General features: G+C 43.4%; 2 long non-coding RNA genes across 5 annotated transcripts in view; both read right to left on the bottom strand.

Moving 5' to 3' along the window:
- Positions 1-22,651, bottom strand: part of LOC142813929 (uncharacterized) — a 288,010-nt gene that overhangs the window by 259,680 nt on the left and 5,679 nt on the right. The window lies entirely within an intron of this gene.
- LOC142813930 (uncharacterized) lies at positions 3,545-22,408 on the bottom strand. Its single transcript, XR_012894744.1, has 3 exons — positions 22,162-22,408; positions 7,499-7,634; positions 3,545-3,644 (listed from the first exon to the last, which is right to left on the bottom strand). It is a non-coding gene; the product is annotated as an uncharacterized LOC142813930 (long non-coding RNA).

Genomic DNA, 22,651 nt, shown 5'->3' with positions numbered 1-22,651 from the left:
GCTTTATAAAAACAGAAAACGAAGAAATTGGGAGAGGAAATAGCTAAGTACTAAATGCAACAACAACAAAAACATTGGAGCACTACCCTCAGGCACTCGCGCCTCTCGCCCTCGCACAAATTGCTGTCGTAAAGAAACTTCCGCGAAAGGAATGCAGGATGAAAGTAACAGTATGTGGTAAAAATGAAGAAGGTAAATAAAGCATCTAGCTGGCATTATGAGTGCAGAGTGGTGGCTGACCCACTCTACAGGGCAACCGGAGATGTACGGTTCTTATCAGGCTTTGTTCTTCGGGAAAGCCCTGAGGCAGATGCGGTATTGCGACGAAAAGAAGGTGGTACAAAATGCAGGTGACGCTGTCTGCTTGTCAAGATGGCTTTTCCTTCTTCGAGGGCTTTGGTTACGAGATAATTGGACATCGCTTGACTTTTGCCCCAAAAACGTGGCAAGGCGCACATTATCTTATGGTTGTGGCGGCCTACGGTTAAGCATAACTTTCGGGCCATCGAACCATTACCGAAAACACAAGTGGAGATGGCACCGCACTCGTCCCGTACGATGACTTCTTCAGTAAGCTATACCGTGTGGTCAACGATGTAGATCTTACTGCACCGTTGCCGCTGCTTTTCGGACCTATAAGGTCACGGTGGATGATAGAGACACTGTTAAAATGTAGAAAAAATTAAGACCACAATATTTACGATTTCGGTAATATTATTATATTAAGGACAAGATGTCTGGTGATAACTAGCAAAATTCCAGAAAGTGTCAACTCCGCTTATATCGAGCTCTTTGGATGGCGATGAGTCAAGTGAATTTTTTCGATGTGTAATTTCAGAAATACCAAAGACCACGACTTTTAAAGCACTATGCATGTATATACTGCGAGAATCCTTTTTTCTTGTTATTTTTATCAAAAATTCAATATTACGTGTATACATTCCTTTATTCTTTTTTGTTCTTGCCAAAAATTGTAGATGTCACAATCCTAATAATTGTAACCGCGTCTCTCACACAAGTGACAAATGAACCCCTTTGGCACTGGTGCCGTGTCGGATGGCTTGCTGACAAAATAACAAGCGGAAAGTGGCCATTTTGTACTATGCAAGCAACGGATGTATATGCTTTCCTAGAACGTAGAAAAAAACACCAGTCTAAATATAGTGCCTTGTACACAAACAAAACTATTCCTTCTCCTCACCCTAATAGGATATAATAAGCACCGTTGGCGCAATAAAAATACTAGGTGACGTGTTGCTTGCTGACAACTCGTTACTATATCCTATATAGTCGTTCACTTAATATATAGGTGATAAATTTATTTAGCATATCAAAATAATCAAGTACCCACGTATGACGGGAAGCCCATGATAGCAAAAGAACAACGAATATGAGCGGTTCTTTCATGCAAACTCCGAGATACTTCTTAGAAAGACTTTTGAGAGGACAACCATGTTGAGTGCGGATTAACACGAATGTCCCGACGGAGGACTTTGGCACACTTGAACTCGCTACCTCAAATACGATTTTTGAAAATCGGTTAGATGGAAAAAATAGATATATTGAAGAAGATGAAAATAGGAACGCCACACTACAAATTTTAAATTTAATTATTTAACTGTCGCAACATCTCCACTTAGTTTGCAGGAGAAATGCAGGAATCATTTTTAACGAGCAAACCAATGCAGCAAGTGCCTTGGGGACGTTCATTACAGGCGTTACTTTATCCAGACTTTACTACGTCCGTCTCCAAACGAGGTAAGAGCGTCAGCCAAGCAAAAGTATGAAGTCAATCAAATATAGTCGTAACAAAAATGCCAACTTCCAAAGGGCCCTTATTCCTGCATACGCTTCACCTTTTTTCTGGGAATAAAAAACGCATCTCAAAAATTGCAGCCGGCCTGGACTATTCTTTATTTTTTTACTATCTACCCGAGTGACTTCACGTATCTACGACGCTGTCAACTATACGCGCTGAATCTGCATAAAGTGTAACAAAAATGTCATGTATTGTTGAGCAAGGTCTCTCTTTGAAAGCTGCCCATCATGCCCATCATGACCGACAAAGAACTACGCAGCAAAAGGTATCGGCGGGGTAAACCTTCTTGCAGCTATTTTAACGAAAGCAGTTCCAACCCAGTTTCAAACGTGGTATATGCGTTGCCAGCAAAAAAATAAGCACTTTAAAGGAAACTTTCATATCAATGTTTTGAGGCATTTCTTTCCAGTGGAAGTCTTGCCTCACAAGTGCAGTAAGAACAGAGTATAAGTGGATAAGGGATCGTGCCCCTCTAATTTTTTCAGTCTTTCAGGTGTGTATATTGGTACAAGAAACACACACAAGGATACACATCAAACCTGATTCGACCCTCCCCCTGCCCCCTTTTCTGATGAAAATTTTTGGCTACACCTCTGTCTAGCCAGTCGCATATTAGCGCAAATTCCGCTGCGTGTTTGCAAAATCGGCCAAAAGTTGTATATCCTAAAGTTCGCAAGCTTCGAAATCGTTAGGTAAGTGCATAAATTCGAACGAAAGAAAAGTGTACTTAAGCTTCGTATACCGAATCACCCGTCTATTTTTTGGTTCCGCGTATTTTAAAACTATGTTTGAACTAGTGAATTTGTGCTTCGTTACCTTCAACTAGAATCTGTTGGTGAGATTTGTCATCTATGTAATGATTGCCGGGAAGGGTATAGATTTGTGATATGCGCTTGTTAAAATGACTCCCATGCACTGCTATACGTATCAGGCGGTCGATAAAACTATAACTATATACAAACAACTGTTTTTTTATAGTTAGAAAAATAAAAAGTAACTATTCAACACAGAGCAGAGGTACATACTTACAAGAGAACTACATCTTGCAAACTTGCAAAAGAAAAAGTGGTTAATTTTACTGCACAAGAAATTGCAAAGAGTTTTCTACAATGTAGGATCCTGTGTCATAAACGGAACTTACCTAGGCTATGTGAGTTCATAATATGTTTGTGGGCTCACCGAACAATCTTGTCAATTTATGAACCATTGCCTTTGGAATAACTGTCAGGGACATGGAAGTGGTGCAGCATATTTCAGTAGCAGTGAGCTGAGCTACAATGCATGCTACTTCCTTCACCAAAATGTTTTGCGTAACACTTGAAGTGTTGCTTTAAGATAAGGATGATAATTACCCAAATATAATTTTTTGTTACAATACCGGCGCCGGCAAGAGGTTTGTTGAATAAAGTAATTAAATTCTCCAAATCGATGTTGAGGATTCAGGCGTGATTGTGAATTAAGCGTAGCTGACAATAGCTCAAACAGAAATAACAAGGAGACGTAGCTGTGCCCCACTGTGTTGTTCAAACGCCGAGGCTCACGCACGATGGGAATGATCTTCGCATTCAAGATTCCCGTAAACATTCGTCAAATATCATCTTATGTAGGGCGTCAGAATTGAATGTCCTCACTCGCCAAGCACAAAGCGAGCCACATTTCTATTCGCTTCGCCTTCCTCTAAATTTTACGTTAGTCAGAGTAGATGGCACGACAACTGTGAACTTACTTGTCGCATAGGCGACACTCGACGCGTTTGGACGAGGCCTCGTATGTAAGCTCCGAGGCGCGCATTCAACTTCAAGTGCACAGTTACAACACCATCACACTGAAAAGAGAAAGGACATTTAATACAGCCAAAAGCGGACTGAAAACACAGTAGACGTGCATAAAACCACGCGTCGCGAAATCAGCCAAGCGAGACAGCAAGAGAGAACATTTATAGAAAGCTTAGGGCAAGACAGCAACAAAGAGAAGAGTCGTTGAACCACTCTTGTCTTGTCTTGTCGCCTAGAAGATCTTGGCTCATACCCACAAGGGGGATTGGCCACACTGTACGAACCACTCTTCTTTTTCCCTTTTTGAAGCGCAATTCTTCCATTTCTTTTAACGAACACTGAAAATGGACCATTAGGGTCAAAATGAAGCAAGTACTAAACAAAGAAACAGTAAGTATAGGACGTTCAAGGATTTGGGACAAGACATAAGCTGTTTTCATTTTCGACACGCATTGGCCATCATCGGTAATGCCATGTTCTCGTTGCATGAATATAGCACACCTGTTGTGTGGTACTACGTATTCTTGTGGAATATTGATGAGCACTGAAACGCCGAATGGCTTTAGAGTTATGCGCGCAACAAATATTTGATTTAATTGTCGGACGTTGCGTTTAAAACGCATAGTTTGAATGTGAAAAAAAAACACTCAATTTCGCATGTTTGCGACCTCTTTGCAGAACGTTTGTTGTATTTTGACGCGCGTCGCATTCAACTTTGATTTCATAACAGCAAATAAAAACAAACCGAATCTGTAGTAATCATTGCTTGTGGTTTGTACATAAAATATGACTAGGTTCGTTGTATTTTACGATGGTCCAGATTCGGCAGCAATATTCCTAGACCTTCGTCGGTGCCGGGAACGTTGTTTGCGCTTTTGGTATCAGCGGCTTACAGGGTGTTAAAACGTATAGGGTGTTAAAATTATAGGAGCGGCATAAAATGTGTGCAATCACAATGAGCGACAAACAATTAAGATAATGAAATTCTGACGAAATGATACTAGCAAAAATGTCTCATGAACTACCCTTTTGTCTAAGGGCCGTAAGACAGGTGCTTTTTGGGATGTAGATACCACAGCAGCAAAATCTAATTGAGAGATCGTGCTGCAGATTACGCGGGTAAATCGAGTGTATGATGTACTGGAATGGGGCAGTGTGTCGTCTTTCCAGCAAAGCAAAGGGGGAGCAATGGTAGCTTTTGCGATTACGCCACCTGTAGGGCGTCATGATCGAACAGTGTGCCCTGCGCGCGTAATGTAAATTTGCATTTTAGATTTTTCTGCACTTTTTCAGTAAAATAATACCACCACAAGATTGAAATCACCATAATCTGCAAGAATAAAACACATTTAACACTTATGAATACATTACTGAGGTAAATAATGCTGCTTCTGTGTAGTCTCCACTCACACGATTCATATTAGCAGAGCAGGCCCACAGATCATCTTATTGCTTGCTGTTTTGGTTTCAAAAAGCATAAAAAAGAACATGATTATTCATTTTATGAAATGTAGTCTTGCCTAAATATCACGCGAGCTTTATTTTTCATCGTTTTCTCTGTGTTATTTATTATATGCCCTTGCCCCCCTTGCGTAGGGAGGCAACCAAGCTTCGTTTGGTGAACCTCCCTGCCTTTCCATTTTGGTTGACTATCTCTAGCTTGATAGTTGGTAATCTGAAGGCACACACCACACAGCGCACAATCTGATAAACGCAGACAAACGCGCTGCATTGACCCTCACCAACCAACCTTACTGCACAGATCGTAAATAAATGTATTACAGCAAAAGTTGAGTTGGTACTTGTTAAGCACCTGTTGTAGTCTTGCTAGTTGTCTAACATCAGTATTGGTTGCTGCCTATTCGCTCCCACATGAAGGTTTCAAACGATTCATACGTACCACTATAAGTCGGCAAGCGATAGAACCGTGTTTATCGAACCTGTAGGAATACGCTAGTGAAACTAGCTTATGATACACACATCAGCGCAGGCACCATTGGTTCCACTTCGATGAAACTGACACCTGTACTCTAACGTGAGGGCCGAATTTCCTGCGGGTCATAAGCTGTCCTGTAGGAGTTAAAATGCAGTTTATCGGTGTGGTAAGGCGTCGTTATGCACAACACACTCCAATATACACAGTCATGTCGATCTGGCTCGTAGTGCTTGGGCCACAGCCAGGCCAAGCCGTATGCCTAACTCGGACACAGGTCTCTCTTTATATCAATGAAGAATGAGAAATCAATATAGTAATGGTTCTGAAGGAGAAACAGCAGCCGTTCTTCAATAAGCCACGACAAGCTTTATGGCGGACTAGTAGCAGATGCCTATCGATTTCACCTTTGTAACGTACGTAGCCATCCAGCTATATCAGTGTATTGACGTTTTTTTTGGCAGCTCTATTTATACCTAGGCACATTGGTTCGTGGCACCAGCGCAAGATGACATTTTTACGAGCATTTTGATGCAGTTTTCGAGCGCTTTGGCAAAGCGTCTTTTTTTATTCCCCTGTGTTGTCTACATTTGTGTCATGCGCGGAGCATACAGCGAGGACGGTGCTAATATAAAACAAATGGCTCCGTATCTGCATGTTACACTGCAAATGTAGTCGAAAGACGATAGTCTTGCGTCTCCTTAAAACTAAATCAGGACATAACATTGTATTTCAGCATTAGCGCACAAAAAATTACAAATTGTAGGAGGCAGTGCACTTTGTTTGACAGATTACTGGTGCGAATGGACACTACCACAATATATGAAGTCTTTTATTTTCACCTCTATTGCGCTCACCGCCATGATGTATTCAAAGTCGTCCCCCTTAGCGTTTTAAAAACGATATTCTGTCCTGGGGAGCTTCGACGCAAAAACTTTAGTCTGTCTCTCTGTCTGTACATTTGTCTGTTTGTCTGCCCTTATCAATACATTTAGCTGCACGATACTCCAAACAGCCGATCCCATCCGCAGCGCCCAGCAATATTGCTCAAGATTTAGCGTTCATACTTGTGCGATTGTCAATTAAAAATCAATTATTGCACATATATGAGACACCATAACAACACGTCAATATTCTGCTGCATGTTTCTTTTTACTAGAAAAAGCATACATAAGCGATTCTAACAACCATAGCGCTTATCACGCTGCGATGACGGTGCAACGCTTGCACGCAAACGCAAGTGCTTTCTACACTTTGCTAAGACGACACGGTGGTGGCACCTACCCGTCGCGTTGCGTTCTACACCTTATCGACTCCGAGATAGGCGCGCACACCGCGCGCTTCGTTTTTCAAGATAACTACCAGTTAGCGCTCATGTCTGACGTGTGACGCGACTTGATGAGCTCATTCACCTCCGCTGCATGCTCTAGGCACTCTGCAGCGTCTCTAGAATAATATTCATTGATTTTCTTGCACAGAACATCAAAGAAAGGTTTTTTTCAATCTCTCCATACGCAAGACTACCATCTTTCGACGATATTTGCAGTGTAACATGCAGATACGGAGCCAATATTTTGTTACTTGTGTCATTCTTTTTTCGACAGGAGGATAGCAAACTGTATGCGTTTCTTAAACCCACCCTGACACGTGGCGCCGCCACACATTGTTAATTTCACCTAAGGCGATTGTCTAATAGCAACAACGAGACAAAGCGCATTCTAGGCAGTTATAAACATTAGAGTGATTAACTCTTTAAAAGCACGTGCACTATTGACAAACTCCTCTATTTGTCGATATAAAAAGCTATTTTTAAACAGTCATATGTGAACTCTTATCCTCACTCTGTATGCTCCTGCATGATTAATAGACTTTCATTTGAAACCTCGAACAATGGCATTTTGCTAGCGGTTGGCGTAATACTTCAACACACTGAGGTGGCGCGTGCAGAATATAGAAACAAAGAGGGCTTACGCCAGCAGACTTTCCGCACTCGTTGCGCCAAACAAAGCGGCTGCATTGCATCAACACGGTGTGACATCAGCGGAGCTTGTGAAAGGTCTTTTGTCTTCTCGAAACGAGGTGACGGATGGCGGGCATTGTGTGCTCACTGAAAGAAGTAATTGTCCAGATAGCAGCGGCCGACGTCGAAGGCAGTGGCATGCTTTGCTGCGCTATAGCTTGGCCCATCAATGTAAGGTTCTTGACGACAGTGAGTGGGCGTCAAAATTAAGATGATAATACAAGCACAAATTTCAAAACAAGGCCTATATTTTAGGTCACGTCTGAATTTCAAAGGTGTGTCTATATTTTAAAACAACGCGTACATGTGAACGTATACATTTTAAAAGGATGGTGAGGCGTGCTTTCTGGAGCTGCAGAGAAAAGTGATGGCATGGTCCGCTAAAACTTGGTATTACACCATTCTTTTAAAAATGCAGGCACTTATTTTCATGGCTAGCACTGCGCTCAATCGCCATTGTCGTCCATAATAAATATATCAATAAACTTTATAGCTTGTAGCTTTTGCAAGAGCAATTCATCAGTGGTGCGCTTGTATTTTTGCCTTTGCGCCCAAACCTAGTATTATTTATAGTAGATGAGAGTAGATAAAGGTGTAGGTGTGCGAAATACACACTCAAGACTGAATATATGACATAAGTTTATCGTACTTAATTAGAAAAACATACTCGCTTAACTAAGCAAGAAGAAATATAGATATTGAATAATCTCCCTGAAGCTCGCAGCTTCTGCTGAACTATGAACGAACCATTCCGCTTGGCTACTTGTGTAAGAATTATCGAAGCACAAACTAACAAATGTAAAGATACATCATCATTCTATTCGCCATATATTGAGATATACTGAAAATTTCACGCAACCACATATTTAAAAAGGAGAGTTGGACCTGAATTGCGGAACTTGATGATGGTAACGCAACTGACGTCACTTTTTTTCTTTTGTTTAAATATTGCTTTTGGTATTCTGTGTGTTTCAGTTGGGATATTAGCGCTTGTCATAAGCGGCTATGAGTCGCGCAATGCCAACATTGAATTTTACAACACAGTATAAATGATACTGCATCACAAGTGAAACCATAAGATACTCATATCAGCGAAAAAGACGCCAACACTCAAGCAGTTATCGAAAAAGATAGTCTTCCCTGTGTCTTGAAAGGCCAACTCCGGCGATTTTTCTACCATGTCAAGGTAATGGTCTTTTTATGTCCCTAAGACACTCTTGTCTTGAGCCCAATAGCCGAGATGCTCAGTAAATTTTAAAGTAATTTTTAATGAGCAAAAGCGTGCAATACCACAACCAAAATCTAACTTGGCGCCCTGTCTGTGAATGGCGTACTATTTGGTAAGAACCGGAGGCCGTATAGTGTTCCCGCTGGCGCAGAATATGAAAATTGTGAAAGCCAGACCAGCAAAGTGCTGACCAATCATCACAGAGGAAGGAAGAAAGCTTTCACGTGTTATAACCGTGCAAAACACCACCGCTTTCGCCTTGCGGCCAGCACAACAAACGATGTAGCGGCCAAAGTAGCGATGTCATCGGCTGCGTTACTTCCGTGACATGCCAAACGTGACGTCACACAATGTTGCCAATAATTCTGGCAAGCGAGGCGAGCTTTACGAGGTAATATTGAAAATTCAATTGCGAACCATCAGCGCATCTCTAAAACCTGCAATTTGGCATAAGTGGCGGAAATGTGCAAAGGAACGTACTCAGCGAATTTTATTCAGATCCATTGACCTGGACATATCACCGGAGTTGGCCTTTTAGAAGAGCTCGTGTACAGCATCGTTGTTAAGCGCAGCTATAACTTTAATGACTAGCAGTATCCAAGTAACCATTTCTTACTGATTGAACGTCTGAAATTAGATGCGTAATCTGAAACGTTGAATTCGTTTACTCCAATTATCACCAGCGGTCTAGATTGACAAACGCAACGATCACACAAAACCTCATCTTAAAAGTTTAGTTTCCGAAAGCAATTCATTAGGAGCTTTTTAAAAACGATTTCGTTGTGTGTAGTCATCCTAACCTACTTTTGAATTTTAACCGCAGCTTCAAGTTGACCAAATTGCCTTATCGAATAATACCCTGTTTCACTAAAATAACCAGAAATGTTTTCCGTGCGAACGGGAGGAGAGGGTGGGGGGAATCCTTATCTTTTTTTATGTATATGATGCAGAACCAGATGTTAGAGGATTGTACCTCTCGAGCAGGTCAAGAAAAATTCGACAGATCCCACATACCTGGGAATCAACTTTATGCGAAGCACGCGGAGGGAAGTTGACCGTGTTGTGTGTGTGTTTTTTTTTTGAGCGACACGTCATGAAATGACGCCAAATATATGTACAAATGTTGCACGCAGAGACATATGTTGAATAGTTGTAGATGTTTATATAACCAGTTTTCCACTTGCACAACGATGTCAGCTGGAAATGTGTTTTAGCAACACCAGAAGCTAGTATGTTGATATGAAGCGCTGATGCTCGCGAAAATGCTGGCCGTTGACACTGCTACTTAAATCAATTTCAGCACATGGCACCTCACTACGATTGACGTTAACTCGACGTGATAGCTGTATGAAAAGAGTACATATGTAATGTTTAAAAAATTGGGTAGGCAGCACTGCAACCACTATTAATGTTTCACGAAGATTAGCGTCTATTTGAAAAGTAGTTCCGAGACCTGGCGCAGCTCTATGGTAGCATGCTTGACTGCCACGTAGAATGCTTGGGTTCGATTCTTGCTGGGACCCTGAAATTTATTATTGGCATTCGTCGGGTGGCCAACGCTGCCTATGTCAGGTTTTTCTTAACACTGACATTTATTCTATGCCTTTGTTGGGTCGACGCTACCGTTGTCGGGTATTGCTTAACGCTCGCGCGTTAAAATTGCCCATCTGTGTTCTCGTCGTTCCTGCGTCGGTACTAAGTGTCAATCACTTGTGGCACATACCCGCTTACCAGCGGCACATACCCGCCCGTGGGTATGTGCCACTGTCTGACCGGAAGTGTTCGACGACGTACGTGGCGGGGTTGTGACATTATTCATGCCTTGACCAGCGCGTCATATTCGTCAAACCATCTTACCCTCCCATGCTAATTTTGGTTCACGCCAAGTTAAGGGAGTGACCTCGAGAGCATCCAAACGTAAGTGGCTAGACAGACAGACAGACAGACAGATAGATAGATAGATAGATAGATAGATAGATAGATAGATAGATAGATAGATAGATAGATAGATAGATAGATAGATAGATAGATACGGTGAATGTCGCCGAAGTTCGCTAAGAAATGCTTCGCATTTAATACAACGCAAGAAATAAACTTACAAACCGAGGTGCTTTATGCATGTTCACGCGTGCAGTTCTGTATGGGTATAATACAACACAGTAATGGCGTAGTCAATTTAAACCATGCGCTCTCCCCTATATTCGCTATGCCCCTGCTCTCTCCCTTCACTACACAAGGTATTTCCAATATTTGCGAAACAAATTACGGTCACATGTCTGTCTGTTCCGGAAAATGGGAACGTGTTTCGAAGAATGCTCTTCCGTTTATGACACGTTCAATGTTTACGTGCCCGCTATCGCAATCCCTGATGTTAGCAAGCATTCAAGCATGACAATTTGTTCGACTCTATGTCTGCCGTGAATCAACGAAGTAATAGGAAGCACTTGCTACCTTACTCTACGGGAGGGACAAGGAAAGAAAAAGAAGCGAGGGAAAAAAAAGGAAAGATAGAGCAAGTCATACACGCGTACACACATATCAGCGTTCACAGCGTACACACATCTCGAATTGTTCTTCATTTTTTTCACAACCACAGATGAATAGATTACAGACATTTTTCGATTGTGAATATGAATAGGATTACTTACTTCACTCATGGGCTTATTTGATGGGTGCATCTATGATCGCTACAGCGAACGATACTCGGCGACAACTTCTCTTGGCACTGAAGGGAAAGCCACGGAGGCGGAGCTATCTGCACATGTAGAACTACGCGAAGTAGTCCGTTTTGGTGCGCGTCACGTAACGCTATGGAAAGTGACGGGTGCGCAACATCAGCGTTTCATGTAGACGCAGACACCGTTTAGCATTTGAGGTGCACGTAAAAAGGTGGGACTTTCTCGCTCGTTCAAAAACACGCAGTCACAACGAATAAAATAAAGTAAATACGACTATCTTAATGATGGGAGCTGTGTCCTGTCTCAAAGAGCTCCACGTACAAAATAAAAGGGAAACTTGAATATTTCACGGTGAGAATACGGGCGCTGTTGTGGAACTACATTCACTGGTGGTAGGGCACCCGCGATTTGGCTCTGTAGCCTTCGCTCCAATGCCAAGAAAAGTTGTCGCCGAGTATAGGTTGACCGCCCACGTGGAAGACATGGCTAATGAGGCACCGACGTTGCGGGCTTTTATTATGATGCCTTCATGTATGTTATTGGTTATGACGTTATTTACCACTCATTTGGTCGTTTACAAATGCTTTCGGTTGATTCATGACAGTCTGAAAACCCTTGGTATAGTAGGCGTCAGCTTCAGTGACGGATAGCAGCCGCAGAGAGACTCCACCCTTTGCACAGTGCAAAAAGTGTGCGCAGGAGGAGCCCGCGCATCTGTAGTGAATCGGAAGTTTACGTGAATGTTCCTCATTCATGGAAAATGCCCAGGCTATATCAATAATACCAAATATCGTATTGCTCTGATGAAAAGGTAGTGAAAGTTTGATGACCTTTTTTGTTTATCTATCATACCTCAGAGTCAAGCTACGTCCTTCAAGGTAACTATCTCTACAGAAGTGCAAACAAAAGGCGATCGCGTAATAAAAAAAAAGAGTGCGCTAAATATGGTTGCATAAGTAGGTTCGCCTTGTACGTCGCGGTCCTGTGTAGCTTGTGGTGCTCTGCTGCTTAACTGAAGCTTACGCGTTCAATCCTACCCGCGGAGATCTCGTGCTCATAGATGCGGAATGCTGGAGGCCCATGTACATTGCAGTGTCAGTGCACGATAAAAAACGCCAGACGATCGAAATTTCTGGAACTCTACTACAGCACTCCTCTTGATCATCTGATGACTTTGGGACATAAATGTGCAACAATTCTTAAATTACTACATCTATTTCTAGAGCAAATTGGCAGTGGCAAGACACGGAACAAAATATGCGAACTTCCCTTAGGTTTTACTGCGGTGGACCTCTCTAGAATAAACACAATAGGAACATGTTCATGCGAACTTCAATATCTTGCAACCAACACGTTTGCTTAAAACCCAGGTCATGTGCAGCACATGCCCGGAAGACAACTCACCATGTTTTTTTTTGAATTCCCTGAGCCATTGCAAAATACCTTCACTTCTCAGAGGAACAATATCAGTGTAGTTTATGGAGCCGTTTGCTTCGACCAATTTGCTCGCGACCAATGTTGTACTTTTTTCATCACTTTACTGCAAAACCGAGAACTCACAGTTTATAAATGCGTTCACAATTTCTCCTTTTGTCACCTCATGCATCCCACCACTCTCCTCTTATGAAATAAAAAAAACAGGTGGAGTTTTGCCGTCATGCGTTCTATTGTCTGCAAATTGAACACGTTCTAATCGAGCGCCTTCAATACATTTGTTTTGTAAGTTTGTTAAAATTTAGGTGCACTTTTTTATTTCTATTTAGACACCACTTCGCCCTTGCAGGAATCAGTGCGTCTCGTCATTTGCCTAACAACCATCTCCCAATTTTTCTACTTCCTAAGCGGAAAAAAGCGGGGCACGTCAGTGCACGCAATGAAGCAGCTATACAAGACGTTCCTGTGGTACCTGCGGCCAGCTTGCCTGTTTTGACAAACACCTGCAAAAGCAGCTTGAGTTCAATCAAAAACGCCCCGGGTCAGGATCACAGAGTTTGTCTTGAACTACCACACTGCACATCCACAGCGGAGACCATCGCAATCGCCAAAGCTCATCCGGCCTCAGTGCACATAAGTCTAGAGGAGCTTCGAGCGCATATTAGGCACCATGCCCGCGCCTCTACCCACCACCTCGCTTCGCTTCCAGAAGACCGACCAAGAGCCTCCTTCTGTAAGAGAGTATTGAGTTACGCGTGAGTGCCTTACAGCCGGCCACACACCTCCGGAACGTATCCTGACACCCCCTTGGTGTTTAGACCGTCCGAACTTGTGCTTGACAGTGCCAGGAACTCGCAAAAAGGCAGATATGTCGACACCAGCTTTGAAGCAGCTGACTCTACTTATGCTGCACGAAGGACACAATCACCACGCTAAACTTTATATGGATGGTTCGACAAATGTTAGGGGATCTGCAGGAGCTGTGATTTTCCCAGAAAAAGCCCTAACCATCCGATTTCGAACGTCTCACAAAACAACATCGACAGCAGCAGAACTCGCAGCACTCCGCTGTGCACTATGCAGGATTGATCAAGAAGCACCTCTAAAATGGTGAATTTTCACCGATACGAAACCAGCTCTGTATTGTATTCGAACTGCGCTAAGTCGTGGATCTCACGACCAATTGTTGCTGGAAAGAAGACAGTTGTACCAACAATTACTCTAGAAAGAACATGATGTAACTTTTCAATGATTATCTGGCCACTGCGGAATCATCAATAACGAGCATGCTGCCTATGCAGCGAAGAACGCCTACGAAAATGGCATGATGGATTCCATTCCACTGTCAAGAAGCAACGCAGCAGCAAAGAATAATAGAGTCGCGCAAGATGTTGCCAGATCTCCATCCATGGAACACGCCCAGATTTCTAACACACCCGTCTTCACTGTCTGGATTCATACCTCCGACTTTCCATTCTATCTGGGTTATCCAGATCTGAGACAACCATTCTCGGTCGCATGTGACTTCGGGTGTCTTACACGAACACCTTTGCTTGCCGCATCGGATAGGGCAAACAGTGCTGCGTGTGACGAGTGAGGCGCCGACGCAACCATCATACATACTTTGAGTCAGTGCCCTCAGTACAACTGTCTGAGACAGTTCATGTCTGCAGTTTTTGCACGCCTCGACGACCGGACGCTTTCCGAAAAATTAATTTTGGATTGCCGGGAAGATCGAGCTTCACACCGAAAAACGACGAAAGCCCTACTGGAGTTTCTGCGATTGACCCGCCTCGTCGAACAATTGTTACGTTCTAGCGTGTGTGTTTGCCCTTCCCTCCCGCTCTATTTCCCTCTCTCATCCCGTTTCCCTTACTTTTCTGTCTCCCATTCCCTCTTTCCCAGTGCAGCGTAGCAAATCAGATACTTGCTTCCTGGTTAACCTCTCTGCCTTTTTTCACACCATAATATATATATATATATATATATATATATATATATATATATATATATATATATATATATATATATATATATATATATATATATATAACCACATAAACATAATATAAAATCTCAGTGAAATTCACTGAGTACGTTCCTTTGGACATTACCGTCATTTATGCCAAATTACAGGCCTGACAAATGCTTTGATTGTTTGCAAATGAATTTTAAAGATTGCCTCGAGATGGCTCACCTGGCTTGCAAGAATTATTGGCAACACTGTCTGTGTGTCGTCACGTTTGGCATGTGAACGGAAGTTACGCAGCCGTTGGCATCGCTAACTTTGGCCGTTGCAGCGTTTACTGTGCTGGCCACAAGGCGATGGCGGCGATGTTCAGCGGTGTTCTTCCTTCCTCCATGGTGTTTGGCCGGCGTTTCGCTGGTTTGGCACTCGATTTTCTCTTTCCTGTGGATGAGTGTGCGAAGGCTGGTAGTTGGCGTTGCTGTGTGGACTGCATGAAACCATTTACAAAAGACGCAGTGATATGTGGGGTTTAACGTCTCAAAACCACCATTTGATTATAAGAGACGCCGTAGTGGAGGGCTCCGGAAATTTCGACCACCTGGGGTTATTTAACGTGCACCCAAATCTGAGCACACGGGCCTACAACATTTCCGCCTCCATCGAAAATGCAGCCGCCGCAGCCGGGTTTCGAACCCGCGACCTGCGCGTCAGCAGCCGAGTACCTTTGCCACTAGACCACCGCGGCGGGGCAAAAAAAGACGCAGTGTGTTTGTCACTACTCGCCGGAGTCCTATCAGGACCACGTTTGGCCAGCGTCTGGCCAGCGTCCGTATGTCCATGCGTACGTTCGTGCGTCCGTCAGTCAGTCCGTCTGTCTGTCTGTGCATCCGTCTGTGCCTCAGGCTGTTTGTCTGTCTAACTGTCCATACGTCCATCCGTTCGTCCGTGCATCTGTCTGGCTGTCAGTCTGTCCGTCCGTTTGTGCGTCTGTCTCCCTGTCTGTCTCCCTGTCTGTCTGTCTGTCCGTCCTTGCATCGGTCAGTCAGTCCGTCCGCAAGTCTATGTGTGCGTCCGTTTGTGCGTGAGTGCCTTCGTCAGTGTGTCCATCCGTGCGCCCATCTGTCTCTCTTTCTGTCTGTCTATATACCTGTTTGTACATCTGTACATCCATCCATCCGTTCGTCCGTCCATCTTTTGAACACTCCTTGTACCACCATTTCACATCTTTTCACCATATATTCATCAAATACAAGTACCACCATTCAGCAGACATTCTAAGGATTAAACGAGAAGTAGCTACCTACCTAATACATACAACGTGGGCTCACGACCCATGACATAAGGAGCTTCGCCCCTAAAACAGCATAATTTGCGTCAGAGTCACCATTGTTGGACAGCTCTGATACACTGTCAATCTCGCAAATATTGGTTGACCCTCGGTGCGTTCACCTTTGCTCTGAGCAAAACTCCGAGCGTCTGCTCGGGCCGGCATTCACAGTTTTACATGCGGAGCATGTTATAATAGGGGCTAGTCATGCGCCGTCACCGTCCGCAGCCTCCCCTCCTCCTCTCAACACAGCGTGCGCTGCGCTCGCTTCTCCCCTCCGCGTGCCGCACGACCTTTAGTTTTACGTGCGCCAGCTGTATGCTAACGCGCGCATGCGCGGGCCGGGGCCAGCGCTTGCTATAAATAACCGAGTGTCGGGGCGCGTCGCCCTTTGTCGGTTGGTTTGTGCGGTTGCTCCACGTCCGACGGCGCTGGTGAAAACGTATGCTAACGAATCCGCAAACACACTTACTGACATCCCTTCCAATAGCGTCATCCAATGTGTTGGCGGAACCGCAAGCAATTCCGAAGACACTTCTTCCGTGGACAAGGCCGCGCTAAGAAGAGCTCGCGATGCGGAACGCAAACGTCTGCGTCGAGCGGAATATCCCCAGCTCCGAGAACGTGAAGCAGCTGCGAGACGTCAGCGTCGAGCTGAGGATCCCCCACGCGAAGCAGCTGCGATACGTCAACTTCGAGCGGAAGATTCCCAGCTTCGAGAACGCGAAGCCGCTGCGAGGCGTAAGCATCGGCAAGAGAATCCGGACGGTGAAGCCGCGTGCAAGCGTCGAGGCCGCGAGGCCGATCTCGATGCCGCCTGCGAGCGCGAGCGCGCCGCGATAGCGGCATGGCGAGCCAAGCAGTACGCCACGCCCAACGCTTGCTGCAAGCGCCATACACACACACATGTCGCAAATTACAAACCACATTTATCACAGTTCAACATATATGCTCCGCATGCTAACCAGTGTTCCCGCTCGGGAAACTGCGGTCATTTTTTATACATCACGCCGGCAGGACGAGCATGCCTTGTTCGACTTCCGGTTCTAGGTTCCTACCAAACGTTATGTCAAACGTAGACTGCGCGCTCGTTTGGGTTTCGGTTTCGGTATTGCGCGTTTTTACTTATTAAAAATTATTATCGAACTTGCTGAGCATTTCAGCTATCGGGCGCGTCACTAGACTGTCTCAGAAACACAAAACCACCATTACCCTGACATGGTCAAAAAACTGCTGTAGTTGGCATTTGAGTGATTGCTCACTTCCAAGCTCGTTATTTTCTTATGCCAGTGTAACACTTTACGACTTTACGACTTCAAGCTCGAGAATGTGTCAAGCTCCAGTTCTGTGCACCGCTTTCTTACGTATGACTCTCAGAACAGACCTTGACTGAGCTGTGCGGCCATTTTAATATTCTCCACGTAGTGTTGTATTTCTGCTCTAAAACTTGCTTCTGTTCTGAATTCACTCTCGTTCAACATGGAGCTTGCATTCTTCATCGTGGCGTCTTCTTTCTGAAAAATGATACTTTAATGATACGTTCTAGCCAGTTACTAGCACTAAAATCTTTTGTTCATGGTATCCTGTGAAAGCTTGCGGAGTGGCACGCTTTCCCATACTAATGAACCTTTCGAAGAAAAATTTTTTGAATACTTTATAGGAAAGTAGGTACACCAAAAAACTTAATACAGTGTACACTCTGCAGCAATCAACTGGAGCGAAAGTTTTTCAGCAGCAATCGAGCTCATATTTTTTTTCTGCCGAGTGATATTCTGTACCAGTGCCCCAGAAAAAAAAATAAGTTGCTGTCGGCCAGCTTTACTTGTCTGCAGAATTTATCATTAGCAATCGACCATTCATTATCAGGGAATAGAGTGGCAGGAACACATGCACACACACAAGCATACTGTACGCAAATGAACAGTGTCACAAAAGCAGGCACACTTTTTTTCATTTATGAATCATCTAGACATGAACATGGTCAGGCGCGCAGTAATTTGGGTATGCTTTTATGGGCGCGTCTAGTATACACAAAAGCCCGTCTGCGATAACAGAACACACAACAAAGGGAAATTAGACAAACTGACTTGCATAATGTGGCGATGGACTTATTAGTACCTGCTTCAATATGGTAGACATATGGTATTATCAATATGGTAGATAATATGGTATTATCAGCTTACTTATAGTAAGGAGAAACTTATATAAAACCCCATTGAACGTATGCTTTGCCTGTACACTAGGACATGGACACCACACAAGCCGCCAAACATACGAAGCAGCCAACGCAAATTGACTGCCATACGTGAGCCTGTCCAAACACTTTCTCGTGAAAGTGCATACAGCCATATCAAGTCCCTAATGCTGCTTTCTTGTTGCGTCTTTGTTAGCAGTAATGTGGACCTGATGGTGCCGTGCTTTACGGACACATAACGGCGAGGGTCGGCTATGTCTGGAAACATGACGGTGTGTGTTAGCGTTCCCTGTGCAAATACGTACTACAAACACCATTAGTTTGTTTACGGTGTCAGCGACATTGCGACATTCAATACGGCCCTTGTCTAATCCATATCTATTCTAATATTTTATGCGTGTTTGAAACAAACGAGTTAGCCTTATTGACTGCATTATACACAAGAAGAAGCACTCACTAATGTGCCACTCTATCTTAAGCACACAATTGAACCCATTTATATGCCATGCTCATCTTGTTTACCGGTAGCATGCGATAATATCTTCGCTGTATTTTCTAGCAGGACATGTGCAATAAAGCGGAGTTCAACGTTGTCGTTTCTGCTTCCAGATGATCTACAGAAGCCGGCAAGGTAATCACGCTGATGCACCAAGTATCGTAAAAAGAAAGCTTAACGTTTATACGTCATTCAGGGACGATGAAGTGCAAGAAATGCGACTGATTACCCGAGGCAACTTTTTATGCTAAACGCAACATTCGCATAATTGCTCTCGGGAAGGCTCCTAATCGTTAAAATATATCAACGCATTTATTTGAACTGTTTGTAGAGCCACAATGTTATCTTCACATCATGCTAAGGTGAACAGTTGGTATTAATTTAGATTCTGTCTGGAAGCCGACGAGATAGAGAGCTCCTTGTAATATTTTTAGAGTAAAACACTGATCTTTAGCAATATTACCTCGCTGTGTGGAGTATGCAAGAAAACGTATCAAGATGATGAAAATGTAAGACACCACGCCAGCCGTGACTCCAGATGAAAGAAGAACAACAAAAAAAAGATTAGGAAGGAACAAAAAATCCCTGGCCATGAATTTTTGCTATTATCATGTGATTACAGAGTGGAATGTTCACCATGAGCACAGTTATTTTCTTTCTTAGACAGACGATCATGTTGCCCTCGTATGAACTCCGTGGGTACCCTGGGGCTCTAATATTGGTCATGCTGGCACAAAGAACGATGCACATGGGACGTTTCATACAATATAACGATGAGTAAAATAACATTAAGCACGTAAGCCACTCTGGAATTTATTACAGGAGCCCCTGAAGCCGAAACTGCTTTATGATGGCAGAATTCTCGTGTACTTTTTTTTTGCGCGCATGCCTCGCGAAAAGAAGCTTTTGCTGGAAAATGTTAAGGTTGTCATTTTGAATAGCTGTAAAAATGAATTCACCTCACGCACCGAAACAACACATCAACTCTTTTGTTTTGTTATAATAACCACTATGGCAGCCGCCCTGCGAAGACCGTGTCGAACGATCCGTACTTTAATAGCCCCTACTCTTCGAGCGTTCAACCTACTAAGCCAACAGCGTTATCGAAAACCAACGATGTACGCCAGTCTCTGCAAATATAAATTTACTGCTGCCTTCACTATTCAATGGGCGGCTACAAAACTCATTCTTCCATCCCAGCTTTACTTAAATAATTTCGAATCTTCCATTCGGCATACTCACAGTTCTTCACAGCCTAGTTATTTTAACATACAGCGAGTATTGCAGCGTGACATTACCAAGTGCTCACAGCCATTGCGACAGTCTTGCGTAAAATTACATGTGCATATGATAGCACTAAATATTGTGGGTCGAGTTTAGTTGCAGAGCTAAGCGTTACCGAGTCCTTCCTCAAGCATAAATGTAAATATCATTCAAGGAGGTCTGTCTGGCTGGGTAAAATAGTTTTAGATGGTAAATGACGCCTGGCTCACGTTTAGTTAGCTACAACGTTTCGCGACCCGTTCGGTCTGATCCTCAAAAGTCGCCCCCGTCCATCATGGAAGCGGCGTAGTTTGATTCTCCTCTCCTTTCCCCTCAGTTTCTCCAGTCAATCATTTTGTGAAGGCCGTGCGCGTGCAATGTGTGCAATGTACCCAACAAACGGTTAATGCTACCAGATTGTTTTTCTCCGAATGCAGGAAAACACGATTCAGAGCCACCTTCCCAATATTGTCTCGATGTCTATGATGAAAGAGCCATGAAGCTTTGAATCGGCATTACTGGTTTGTAGGACGCATTTTACTTACAGGACGTGGTTCCTCAAGATGCACATATGTCCATACTCAAACATGCCCACTTCAGTAGCGTGAGGAGTAAAGCCACAGAAAGGTTCTATCATTGCCACTAAATAAAAAACAAAAAGGTCGTGGTACACCTTCCCGTACGAGAGCCATGCAGTGGTCCAGGGCTGTTTGTGTTGCTTTTCTGACGCAGACTGGCTAAGAATACTTGAACACAATATTGTTTGAAATGAAAAGTATACGCTAGTGCGCAATTAAAAATTTATGGCGTAATTCCGATCAACTATCATTCCTCTCAGGAAGTAAGAGAAAAAGGTTATAGTCAATGACGTTTTGTCGCTTTAAAGTCACAGAGCGTTACCGTGGTCGTCTGACTTTCTGTAGCGCATTTTCGCAAGTATAATGTATTCATTGGGTCTCTACCAACTGTCCCTAGGGATAGGCATTGAAGTTAAGCTGATAACTTCGTTCTTATACAATTTGGGCTATCATGCAAGTCTGTTAGCACTAAATAGGTATACGAACTTAAATTTTAAAGCAGATACAGAACTATTCGTGGGCACCTTTACACTAAAAACAAAAAATAAAGAAAAAATAAGCACGAGAAGGAGAAAACGTTGACCGCGTGGAGGTAAGCTCATTAAAAAAAAAGGAGTAGGGTAAAGTGACTGATGGTAAAGGCTCAATGACGTTGTAAGGAGGTAAAGAAACTGCCCAGGAAAGGAACGATGACAACAGGCTTTTTTCTCGGCGGTATGCACGAGAACATTGTAGAGTCGTAAAATGTGCCGAGATTTTGAAGATATTAGAGTGATAGCAGAAGGAAAAAAAAAACAGCATAGAGCCAGGTCTACGTCTCAGAAGTTTACCTAGTTTCTAAATTGTGGTGGGCTGTATGGAGGTGCAAAAATAGAGAAGAAAAGGCTGGCGCGATGCGACAAAAGCCGTTGCAGGCATTCACGAGAAGGCCTTGGGATACAGTTTGTTTTGCGACAAAAAGCGTCAAGATATTGTTATCAAGATTCACAAAAACGTTCGCGAATATGTAGCAATTCCATGATGCGCGCCACGAGTGTCCTACATACTTAAAAAAAAAGATAGAAATCCTGCAAATGGGCGAAAAATAAAAGCTGTATTTTATCCTCAATAAAACACTGTAGTTTACTTGGAAGTAGTTAATGTACGCGTCGTACATAAGGTGCAACGAAGGATGTTTAAAAAAAGAAAAAAATGAAACATTTACAGGTGCACCACTTCGTAAATAACAGTAATATAAACTTCACAATAATAAATAGGTTATGAAAACGCCCTCTATGCACATTAGAAGAATTGCTTCTAATGCAAAAGTTTGCCTCTTTTCCTTTGTATCTGTCCAGAGCAGTTATCTTGCGTACTATCTAACTTCAATGATACAGCCTCGTAATAACGACAACATAACAGGACCGAAAGGGATGTCAGCTGCGAGGAAACTTCAGTGGGAACTCACCTTGCTCAAATCGTTTTCTTCGTGCTCAATCACTCAGCCACGTTGCAGCACTGTTTCTGGCAGCCGGCTTGGATTCGCCAAATGATGGATGAAGAACGGAGACAGGCTGGAACTCCCCACTGCCTTTTCCAACTATATGTTCACCTGAAGGCAGCAAGTTGTGTCTTTCTTCCGTGTCTGCCTCAGTTTTTCCCGCCTCTTTGCCGGCGTATAAGGGATAACGAGTCCAACGCTCGGAAATTTATCGACTACCTAGAATATAAACTAACAGCAAGAAATATCTCAAGCTGCTTTATATTGGCTTCATACAGTAGAATAGACATACTATGAAGAACATAAATGTAAGAAAACAAAGAATTTGAGCTATACGAACAAATTTTTCATCGCCTATAGAGATTTTATTACAAAGTTTGAAAGTTTGAGAAGGGGTGTAGGGGGGGGGGGGAGGTGGGGCGAGTTGAACACAAGCGTGAAACACGGCTTATGAATG

The sequence above is a fragment of the Rhipicephalus microplus genome, chromosome 4 (assembly GCF_043290135.1).
Source record: "Rhipicephalus microplus isolate Deutch F79 chromosome 4, USDA_Rmic, whole genome shotgun sequence".
Taxonomy (NCBI): Eukaryota; Metazoa; Arthropoda; class Arachnida; order Ixodida; family Ixodidae; genus Rhipicephalus; species Rhipicephalus microplus.
The sequence above is the reverse complement of the archived record's forward strand: the minus strand, read 5'-3'. Positions and strand labels throughout refer to the sequence as shown.